The sequence below is a fragment of the Pelophylax lessonae genome, assembly GCF_965119305.1.
Source record: "Pelophylax lessonae genome assembly, chromosome: 8".
NCBI lineage: Eukaryota > Metazoa > Chordata > Amphibia > Anura > Ranidae > Pelophylax > Pelophylax lessonae.
The window spans coordinates 96,042,145-96,054,342 of NC_138775.1; the positions used below are offsets into that span (position 1 = coordinate 96,042,145).

Here is a 12,198-nt window from a genome sequence, read left to right on the forward strand (position 1 = left end):
GCTAAAAATATGCACTGTTACTGTAATAATGACACTGGCAGGGAAGGGGTTAACATTGTGGGTGATCAGGGGTTAAATGTGAGCCTAGGGGGGGCGTGGCTTTTGAAATGATCATAGAGACCTGTGATCCTATATAGAAGGATCACAGAGGCCCTATAATTATTTCAGGGAGAAGAATTGTCTGCTGTGTTTACAACAGCTGACCGCTCTTCTCTCTCAGCGGGGAACGAACGCGGGTGTCAGGCGCAATCTGAGCCACCTGACCCGTGCATTGGTTTCCCTGCTGCCAAGTGGGCGCGCCGTCGCGTGCTCACCCCCTAGCTGCCCACCTGCGACCGACTTAGGTCTACGTCGGTTTGCGCAGGAGAGCCACCCTGCCGCAGTAAAAAGGCGACGGGTGGTCGGAAACAGGTTAATATACAGGATTTATATGATGACAACAGTTTGTACCACACTTTACTACAATATAAAGGGAGACAGTACAGTTACAATACAATAAATTATAAGAGGATTAGGAGGGCCTTGCTCATGACAGTTTACAATCTAACAGGGTGGGGCAAGTGGTACAAAAGGTAATGAGTAATAAGCTGTGGGGGATAGACTGATGAAAAAATGAAACATTCAATTGTCAGGTGGAGGTGGGATAGGTTTCCCCAAAAAGATGAATTTTCAGAGGATTCCCTAAAGGTAGCCAGAATAGGAGATAGCTGGACAGATTTTGAGAAAGTTCCAGAGGATGGGAGAGGCTCTGGGGATGAGCATAGGAGGAAGAGACAATAGACCTAGTGTAAGGGCTGGGCTCACATCAGCTCTCTTCTTAGTGTTCAGGCTGCTCAGCTGTCGGATAATTGTCAGCACTTATTGTTTCCTCAGTGGCTCTCCTGGTTATCATGATCTGCTAGTAAGTCCCACCTACAGCCAGCCCCTTCTGGCTATTTAAGCTACACTGTTCATTCCTTTCCGGCCTTCCCCTGGTCAACATATCTGAAGTTTCTCTGCTGTGTTCCTGTGAAAGACTTTGCCCGGAAGACGTCCCTTCTGGATCCTGATCCTGTTCCTCTGCCTCCGATTACGCTGATTTCTGGTTTCCTGATCAATGGCTTGTCTAACTTCCTGTTTTGGCTTCCGACCCCTGGCTTATGTTTTGACCACGTTTACTGTTCTGTACCATTTTTTTACCATAACATTAAAAGGTGTGATTTTTACTGCATTTTCTGTCTCAGTCTGATTCATGGTTCCTGACACCTAGAGAGCAGAGGGCTTGGGAGGAAGAGACAATAGACCTAGCGAGCACGAGGTCTTGGGAAAAGCAGAGAGGATGGTTTGGGTGATATTTTGAGCCAAGGTTCGTGAAAATGAGTGGAGATATTGTGAGACAAGATTGGAGATTAGGCCATAGATCTAATGCCTATACTTGTAAGGGGGTTAATGTTCTTCCTAAGAGCAGAAAAAACTTTTCTCCCATTTTGCCTCTTAGAAATGAGTTTCTTTTTTTACTTATGTATGACTTAAAGCGGAGTTCCTGCCACGAAAATTTTTTTTTCAATAAAAATACCCCCAGGACAGTCAGGGCTAGTACATTCCACAATGGAGAGCCTCTGTACTGTCGCGGGTCGCACTTACCTTTTAGAAGAAATACTTACCATGAAAATTTCTTCTCCAGCGCTGTCATCTCGGATGTGGGCAGCTGAAGCCAGCACATCCTCTTCTCCCAGAATGCGCCTGCACAGGCCCCGCTCGTCACTTCCAGTGCGGGCGCATCATCCCTCCACAGCATTGATTCCTGGGAGCGATGACGTTCAGCTCCCAGGAATCAATGCAAAGAGGAAGTGACGGCGCAGGCCGCGGCCGCAGAGGGAGGAAGTGGAAGAAAGGTGAGCATATTTTTCTTCAATAACAAGGTAAGTAAACAAAAAAAAAATCTTAATTATCCATTTATTCTTCAGTTGACCAAAAGCAAGCGGATAATCCAAAATGGACTATGTCGATTTTGTGGCCGGAACTCCGCTTTAAAGGCCATGCCCCACCAGCTGCCATTCCTTCTTAACTATGAGATTTGTTTCAATGACCACTCTCATTAGACAAGATAACAGCACTTGGTGGGGCAGAATCTTCAATTTAGGAAAGGAGTTGAAGGGAAAACTCCCCAGCAGGCCAAAGACATTAAAAAAAAAAAAAAAAAACCTGACAGGGAGTTTTAGCCAGTCCCAATTTTATCCAAAATTGCAAAAAAAAAAATTTTGTATTTAGATATCCTGTATATTAAGTTTATCCTGAAAAATAATAAATGTACTTGTTATCCAAGGCACAACTTTTTGAATATCCCGAGACTCTAGGTGGACCCTGAAATAGCTACCTGGTTAATGGTTTTGAATATTCATAGGCATCTAAGCTTTCCACATACTGCATTGTTTATTTTGAAGGGTAGCTAAAACATAAAATTAAGAGCCGGTTCACACTGAGGCGATCCGACTTCGAGGGGCGACCTGTGAAGTCGCGGTGCACATAATGGAAGTCAATGCAAGTCGCTCCCAGGTCGCCCCAAAGTAGTACAGGACCCTTTTTCTAAGTCGGAGCAACTTGTGTCGCTCCTATTAGAACGAGTCCTGTGCTAATCAATGGCGAGCGACCGAGCGCGACTTGTCAGGCTGACAAGTTGCGCTAGTCTGAATGGGGTCTTAAAGTGGTAATTAAAATAATATACAATAAAGTGCAGTGCAATCCTAAATCTCACATTACACAGTAATGAAAACACTATAAACTTCCATTATAGAAATAACAAATAAAGAAAGTAAATGTCATTTTCTACAATGTCCCATTACTAAGTTGAGCAGAGCTTTTAGATGGCCTCTAGGTGCAATTGTAGCCCAGGAGATGTTTATTCTGAACAGGTTCCTTGCTTCCATGACACTACAATAAGGAAAAATTAGAGGCATGCATCATCTCATTTGGAATGGTCAGGGAATGCATAATTAGAAAGGATCCATTCCATGCCACAATGCATTTTACTCCTATATGTTTGTAAGTCTTAAGATTTATTCTGTATATATTCAGGATCAGAAACACAGACATTTAGAAGATTATCTAGAAACACAAGTATGGAGGACTAGTACACAGAGGATAGGTTGTGCCCTTTGTGACTGGATCCCAGCCTTCTGTCAAGCATTCTGTGCTTTTCAGTCTCCCTGTCTCCCAAAAACTTCAGTGGGGGAAGGATCAGGATATTATTAATTGCCTTTAAAATTGTGTTTTCAGAAATGGGGACCTGGAAATCTGGGTCTCCATATTTCCTGGGCCAGGTACAGGGCTTTCCAGGAGACAGTTATTCCCAACCATAAGAATTATTTATGTTGAAATTTCCGATGTGCATTAATACTGAGATAAACACAGGCAGCACAATGCACACAAGAGGGATAGAGTTCCAGAAAGGACAACTATATAAAAAAAGCCCTTTGCAGTGTGCTCACATCTCTAATATACTTTGCTGACTTTATTTTTGGATAGTCTGCACATGCAGCAGCTTTTGCAGCTAATTAGCTTCTAGCTAGGTCAATATTTGTCGAATGACAGCTAAAGGGAGATGACAGGTCCATGTCAGAATGGGGGAAACTACAGCAATTCAACCCACCTGCCTACGGCCACATTTTTAAATAGTAAACTGATGTTGTAGTTACTCTTATATTTCCTATATTGCAGAACAACCTTAAAGGTTCACCCTTAACTTCACCCTACTACTGCTTACACTGTTCATTTGTTCCCTGCCAAAGCAAATAAAAAATATTCCTGCATATATGGCAAGGTGGTCTGGTCAGAACTTAAACAGAGCTATGGAACCTCTGCCCCTTCCTGAAATCATTATTAGATCTCAATTTCCCCTACATAAAATTATATCTACAGTTTATGGTACAATAGTGTGATTGGTGCATATTAGCTAGATAATAGATATATTAATCCAATAAAATTGTCAATGCTGTACTTTAGATTTATGTATTTTGGCCAACTTTTTTATTTGCTTCATTTTTGTCCACAAAGAATATCAACTCCACTAATGCAAATCAGTAGTGTTGGAAGAAAAAACTATAGCTTTACTTTTTGTTAAATATCTGCCTAATTTTTACCTTATTTAGGTAGGCCTAAAAATCTTCTCTCGAATACATAACATAATGGCAGACTTCTTTGTCAGTAGCACATAGGAAGTTGGGGGAAATAATTTAGGAGTAAGCGGCCCACCATTCTTCCTGAAGTACATGACTACTAGGGATGAGCTTAGACGTTTTCACGTCCTAGTCCCAACCAACCTGAGCAATCCCGCTAGGAAGCCGCCGCTGCACACCGCCAATCATAGGCAGTGAGGTATTTCCCACCCGCAGCTGCACATGCACACTCCCTGACTAGGCTGCTCATGATTGGCAGTGTGCAGTGACAGCTTCCAGGCGGGATTGCTCAGGTGGGTTTGGACCAGGGTCTGAACACACCTGAGCCCATCCCTAATGACTACCAATAACACCTTTACCTATCTGGCTTCAAAACTGACAATGGTGTCCACCACTGTAAGTGCTGGTATCTCATGGTGCAAAAAAATATATTATGATTTTTGTTTCGGTCATGAACTTTCTGAGAAACCTTGCACTATGGCAAATACTGCTATATTTAAAGAATCTTTCAAATAATGTGTTTTTATTTACCATTTAATGTAAAAATGTAGATGCAGCTTGTAGAGGTAATTTTATTCTCACAAAATGAATGAAAGGGTAAAATACATAATTGTTCTGAAGCAGTTCAGGAGCCAAGCTAAAGCATTTGTTTACAATTTCATGTGTTTTTTTTTTTTTCAGAAGCATCAAGGAAACTGGTTGGCATGGGTTACAGCTCCAATCTATCACTCTCCTTGCTTTATCAGGGGAAGTAAAATCTCACAAACCAAAACCACTTATGAATCTGGGTTCTGAATTTCTGAAGTCCTTTTACTTTCGTTTTAGACACATGATTTTAATTATGCTGCAGCTTGGATTTGAATTTATGACTTTTGATCCAAGTCCAACCAGGAAGACCAGAGCCATAAGATAACAATATGCTGTACATTTTTCCTGGCAAATGAACAGCAACTAGCATGTGGTCTGTTGACAACCATAGGATTAATATGTCTGCACACACACAAACTTCCTAGCAATTTTAACCAATTCCAAACATAGTTTGGTTGCACAAAAAGACAAGTACATCTAGTTCAACCAATAACCAAACAACTTTTGAAAACCAACCAAACAAATGAATGCAACCTAACCTAGCAATTATCCTATAAAAATACTTTTGGCACTTTTTTCATAAAACTCCAAAATATATTGTCTGTATGAAAGGCTAATTAAAAGAAATGCTAAATTTTCAGGGGGGGGGGCAGGGACATATTTAACCCTTTCATGCATAGTGATCACTAAAGTGGACAGCTATTTAAAATGGTTTTCTTGTATATGCAAGAGTTCAGAATGTATAGAGGCATATCACTCAATACACAGTGGATGCTAGTGTGTCACTCCATACTCTGCCACCCACTGGAAAGCCATTACAACAAAAAGTGAAAGTACAACAAAAAATTCTCAAAACCAAAATAGCCAGCAGAAGCCCAGAAAGGCTGAGCAGCTTAGGAACATCTTGCCAATACTTCTATAGGAGGAGACCCTTGAAGATCATAAAATATGGTAACATCAAGCAACACATAATGAAACATATTGTAATTAAATTTTACTAGTACTGTTTTTATCTTGGGCAGAAATTACAATTAATCATCTGTCCATTACATTGGACATTATGTATCATGGTTATATTTCAGCTTCAATTCATACAATTAATAGGACTTTGTTTTTATTGAAAATATTACAGCTGCAGTAACTTTTTTTGACTGCAAATCAATTAAATCAGGGCTTGACAAATTTTCCTGAAATCTAGGAGCCAGCTAAAAAAAAGTTGGGAGCCATTTTTTTTTTTTTTTAAACAAACAACCAAGCTTTATTTCCAAAAAAATAACATACTAAATTTACACATAAAGACGACTAGAACCCCACTCTCCTCTATAGCGCAATCGGATGGAAACAGACTGATGCCATCTGATCCGATCCACGGGATGGATAGAAAATAGAACCACCATCAGTCTGTTTTTGGCGGACAGGATCAGATGGCGGCAGATTACAGCCCCATAGAGGAGACTGAAGGGTCCGATCAGGTCTGCCTGAAAAACTGACAGACGGACCTGATCAGACAGCCGGTGTGAAAGGGGCCTTCGGCTGTGGCATGGCGATGAGGAAAAAAAAAAAATTATATATTATTATATAATATATATATTTTTTTTTTTATATAATAATTGAAAAAAAAAAAAAATAGAAAAATAAATTATTTTTTATTTTTCTTTATAATTGAAAAAAGATAAATACATTTTATTTTAATAATAATAATTTAAAAAAAAGAAATTTTTTTTTTTTTTTAAATAATTAAAAAAAAAAATTAATAATACTAATAATAACCACACTTCCTGTCCACTTACCATTTAAGCAAAGGTAAGTGGACAGGGAGACGAAGCCTGCAAAAACTTCCCTCTCATCTCCTCTTGGGGAAGGAGATGGACAGGCAGGGGAAACAGCCATTAGTTACTGCTTGTCAAACTCCCGGCCACCACAAGAGGGCGCCAGTTCCCTGTTCTCTCACTGAAGAAGGCCGAAAAGCCGCGGCCTCAATTTTCGGATGGCGCAGTAGTCCGTGCACTCGGTGAGTGGTTGGGGGGGTGCAAAAGGGACAGGACACCTCTTGCAGTGCAGCCCAGGCGCCAGGTCGCTAATTCTAGTCGCCAATGCAACCTGGCACCCGGGGTTTGTCGAGCCCGGAATTAAATTATGCTATTAGAATGTAATTTGCATTTTTTTTTTTTTTTTTTAACAAAAACATAATTTTGAGCAGATAAGTTCCATTGTGTGAGTAAGGCCCACTGCACACTGGATGTTTTGCCAGCTCTGATAGACACTTCACATAGCGCTTGCTATATGAAATAGGTGTGCTAGTGATTAAACAAAGAATTATAATCATAAAAACTGTGCACCATACATGTGCTAATTATAAATCCACTGCAATTATAATAAAATAAAGTGCATAGTGCATATAAACAATCCATACTGATACAGTGCAAAACAATAATAAATGAACTACATGAGCTAAAACCATATAAATAGGAATTATAAATATTATAAATTGTTTAATAGTGTCCGTGTAAATATGTTAAAAGTGCTTAAACATATAAAAGTGCTTCTTGTGCTGAAAAGTAGGAAACAAGTAGGCCATCCAACGATGTTCCTCTTAGTGGGTAAATGGATATCAGATAGAGAATCACCCCGAAGTGTCAGTGAGATACCTGGCCAGGTATGCAATATCCCCTGAATGGCAATACTGCTGCTTCCTTGCTTCATATAGGTTGTGGTTGATCTTATGTGCCCTTATGCGATGATACAAAAGGAGACTAGACTCCTATCATCACATAAGGGCACGTCAATTAATTTAATAGGTCAGAATAATAATCGCCTCTGCCTCTAAACGCCCCTGTCTCAACTCCTTTAAACATTTATGTGTGCATGGACACAGACTAACATGTAGGGGTGTTTAGAAGCAAAAAAATAAATAAAAAATGACAGATGCCCCGAGGAGCAACGTTAAAAATGTCCAATATGCATGAGGCCTAATGGTTAATGTCTTTATATTTTGCAGAGTGTGATAGAAAGGCAAAACGCATGCAGTCTACTCGAGTGGACATGTGAAAAACACAGTGAAAAATGTTAAAAAAAAAAATAATAATAAAGTCAATTTTTTTCTTTCTTTGTCCAAAGAGTAATAAAAACACTGGGGAAAAAGTTCTGAATGTGACTTTCATTATTCATGCATGAAAGAGTTGAAACTGTCATCTAAAAACTTTACAGTAAACCTTCGCTAAGAGAAATGTGGGTAATGCTGATATCCTAAAAACTCAAGTCGGAGTGTTGTGCTGACTCTTATTTTGGTACCTTTTAAATCGCTGACCTGTAAGTATGAATATCAGAGTATTAAAATCAGAAGTCCTTATCAATATACTTCCTCTGGATTTGTGACAACCAGGCTGATGGCTATTATAGAATGCCTCAAGGTTTCAAAAAAAATTCCTTTATAAGAATAAAAAAGTTACACCTAATGAAGGGCAAAACGATGCCAATAAATATGATGCATATGATTTCCAGCCAGAAACAGGTTAAACGTGTCTAGTAGGCAAGCAGGGAATCAGTTTGTCAGCTCTCTTAAAGCACCTGTGATTGAAGTAACTAATTATTTGGGTGGATCCTTGCACAAAGTTTACACTAAAACGATGTTAAATCCTTCAATGACTTTTACAGACCTCAAACAAAGCAGCCCTGAAAAAAAAGAGTGGCAAGCTAAACCCTGAAAGGCTGTAGGCAGGAAAATAAATTGTAGACATGCGAGTGTGGAAACTAGACTTCATATAAGGCCACCACATAGCAATCAGTAGATTTCAATACACAGGTTTTTTGCAAAACCAAAAATATTAAAGATAAAAATGAAAAGCCCGATAAAATAACAAAACCAGCATTTGCTGCAATATTCAGCTTCAATCCTGCGATTTTCCCCACTGATGGCCAGCATCCTTCAACCCACTTCCTCCGAGCCCAGGTTGTCCTGGACCTGCCCCAGCCTGTAACTGGACAGTGACAAGGTGGGGTGGTGACATCATAACCTCTATCTCGTCTGATCAGAGAATACCTTGAAGGGGTATTATAACTTAGGGGTATTACAATCCTTAGATGTGGTGGCTGCATTCGTTTTCTTTTTTAGGCTTTTCTCCCCCTCTTTTTCACCTGGTGATTCAGCAAGTAACACGTCTCTTATATTAGAGTACTTACATTCTGGATGAAAGAGCACAAGGGCACCTTTGGACAGCAGCACTGTCAGTCTAGGAGGAGGGGAGCGTTAGATGCATTAGTAGATGCCCTAATAAATTGAAGCCAAACTTCAGCTAACACTGCTTAAAAGAGAAGTACGGTCAAAGTTTTTTTCGCCATACTTCTCTTTTGGGTAAAAGGTGAGAACTTACTTGTGTTCTCCTATGACCCAGAATCAGTGGAGAGCAGGCTAAAGCCTGCTGTCGACTTATATCACAGAACAGCTCCAGAAGGAAGGATCCCAACCATATTGTTGTGATCTAAGCACTTGCTTGATTGACAGCTGACTAAGTCTCTCAGTACGCAGCTGAGAGCCGAAAGCCAGCTGTGCCCGCTGTCTCCAGTCTGTCACTCCAGTGAGCACTGGAGGGACAGAGTGGAGAGCGATGAATGACAGTCACCGCTCTCTGCTCAGAGCTCACTGAGAACTGAAAGATTAGTAATTTGATTGCTCAGTTCTCAGTCTTAGTGCTGGTGGGGTACACCTGCAGCATCACAAAGATGCAAGAATATGTATGGTTTTGTTTTTTTTTCAGTAACCCGTAATTTCTCCTTTAAACAGTTAAAGCAACAGCTTTTTTTTCTCTTTGGTGTAAAAAATTTACATAAATAAAAGCTGATCATTATGAACACCCCTATCAGTGATAAAAAGTTTTGTCTCAACCCTCTACATCTGCAGCTTGTGCTGTTGAAATACAAAATCCTTTGTGGCCAGATCACCAGGTAAAAATAAATAAAGCATTAAAAAAAATGAATGCAGCCATCACATCTAAGCACTGGTAAACTGCAACATAATAAATGTTCCCTTTAGCATTTATTACCTCCTTGACTCCTGAGCACACTGGTGCAATGCGGAAAACCCTGCGATTGAGTGCTGTTTCCTGCATCACATCAAAATCGCACAGTGGTTGACACTGAGATCTGTGAATCGCTGGGGGGGTGTCAATGTAAAGGTAATGACACCCGGAGATTGGTTTGCAGATCGCAGTGGGAACTGTGAAATGGTGCAGGAATCAGATTGCATTAGTGTGAACACTCATGCGATCTGATTCCAGTGCAAACCCAAAAAAAAGGGTCCTGTACCTTTTGGTGCGAATGCGATTTCAGCCACACAGTTTGTATGGCTGAATTCGCACCGCATAGACATTGCATGTGATCTGCACAGCAATGCAGTGCAAATCACATGGGATGTCTGGCATCGGACTAGTGTGAACCGCCACTAAAGCTCACCTTTTTGCCACTGGACATTAGTGTCAGGCGATCGTAAAGTAGCTGTGTTTTAACAGGCGGGTTGTCTGTGATGGAGATCTAGTTTGAAAATCATTTTCTACAAAGTTACAAAGCTAAAAACAAGAACATACAATAATTGTCTTGCTGACACTTTTGATTTTCGAGGTAGCACTATCTGGTGCACTGTAAGGCTACGTTCACATGTGGGCGTAGCGGATCACGGGCAGAATCACTTAGATTCTGCCCGCGATCCGGAATCAAAAACATCGCGCAAACAGAATCATGACGCACAAAAGTAGCTCCTGTACCTTTTTGGGCATATTGTGTCCCGCGATTCTGTTTACTCGACTTTACCGCGATTCGGCAGGTGGAAATCGCAACATCGCACAGCATTTAGGGTGCCATCGCAAATCACAGGCATCGCACAGGCGTCCCACGATTTGCAATGATTCCAGATCGCGGGCAGAATTGCGGTGATTCTGCCCGTGATCCGCTAAGCCCACATGTGAATGTAGCCTTAAGATCCATGAGGAGACTATTGGGGAAGCCTAGGATTGTACCATCTGTGTGAGAGCCCCTGCTATATTGGCCTTTGTATTGAGGGTCATTTCAATCCGGTAAGAGACTTCACAATTGGGTGACGGTGGTGGTTCCTCTATCAATCACAAAAGAGTTGAGCATTTTTTGGACACTATCTTTACATTGGCCTTTCCTTATGGATATGGACTTTATCTGACACATGTTTAGCGCTACACCTCTTTTTACTATTCTATTGACCGTAAAGGGATTCGAAATCCTGATGTTTATCATTTTCTCTTACAGCAGCTGCAATAGGGATGATATCCAAAGCATAGTCACCTTGTTTGTTTTTGTGACGGCACAAAGATGCTCCAGTCTTCACCGGTCACTTATCCAGTCTTCTGTCCGATGGTCAATATCGCACCAATGAGGTAGATGAAGAACAGTCTGTGCCAAAGAGGCTGCTTTATCCTAATAAGCAAAAACAATAGAATTAAAGATTAATGAATAAGAAACTCAATAAAAACAAGAGAAAAGAAAACACACAGCTTGCCTGAACATGTTCTAAAATACAAATGACTGAATGAATAGTATTAAAGTGACAGCAAAATGACAAGCAATAGAAAACAATGTCCTAGTTCATGAGGGAGTAATATCGAGGGAGTGAGCAGGGTCCAGTCACAGGGGAAGAGAAGGGGGAAGACATTGCACCTAGAACAGGGGAGACATGGCAGCAAAGAATGAGAAGTCAGCAGCAGAGGGACAGACAGACACAAACAGAAACAAAAGAAAAGAGTCTGAGCAGGACAAAGTGACAAAGAGCAGCTCACAAAGTACCGTTGTCTGTGCAGCCCCGTGTGTGCGCAGGTGACAGTGACACAAACACACACTGTGCTGTCATCTGAGGATGCAGCTGTCCGCATTCGCCTCACACAGGAAGCACATTGGTCGCCTTTCTTGTCAGTCTAGGCTGAGGCGGCCTCCTTGTTGGAGGGTTTGAATAGAAAGGGTGGGGGCAGACTTTACACTGTCTCTCTGCAGGAAAAGGCTGTACTTGGCTCCTTGCCTCCTTAACTGCTTCTGTACCACAAGACGTCATAAGTGTGTGGAGGCCGAAGCAATGCAAAGAACGCGCTTTTCTGCCTAAAGGGCGCGCATTTTTAAGAAGCATTCTACCCTGACATGTATCCCGCCGTGTTTTGTCGCCTCCCTGACAGACCTCAGCCTCTCCTCCCTCCACACGCGCCTCTTTGTGTTCTGTCTTTGTGATTCTTCTCCCGCCCTCTGTCTGTGTCTCATGGTCTGTCTGTGGAACCACCTCCCCTCACGCCCCCCCATTTCTTTCTTCTTCGTGTTCTCACTAAACCTTCTTCTGCTTTCCTGGCTTTTGAAATCTGTCTATCTTCTCAGAGCATTGCCTAATCTTCGGTAGTTATTGTATCAGAAAACCTTCTCCTTTATCAGGTCACACGTTTGGAGAAAAACTGCT

At 41.2% G+C, this 12,198-nt stretch overlaps 1 protein-coding gene across 3 annotated transcripts in view; it reads right to left on the minus strand.

The window, feature by feature from the left end:
- SUN2 (Sad1 and UNC84 domain containing 2) overlaps nucleotides 1-11,820 on the minus strand; it is a 304,040-nt gene extending 292,220 nt beyond the window's left edge. For 2 of the 3 annotated variants that reach the window (XM_082266172.1, XM_082266170.1), the window contains exons 1-2: nucleotides 11,547-11,820; nucleotides 11,092-11,180 (exon numbers count right to left, since the gene is read on the minus strand). The gene's annotated coding sequence lies outside the window, so the exon portion shown is untranslated. Of the gene's footprint in view, nucleotides 1-11,091; nucleotides 11,181-11,539 lie in introns of all 3 variants that reach the window. The other variant, XM_082266171.1, reaches the window with a different exon arrangement.
- Nucleotides 11,821-12,198: the final 378 nt, after the last annotated feature.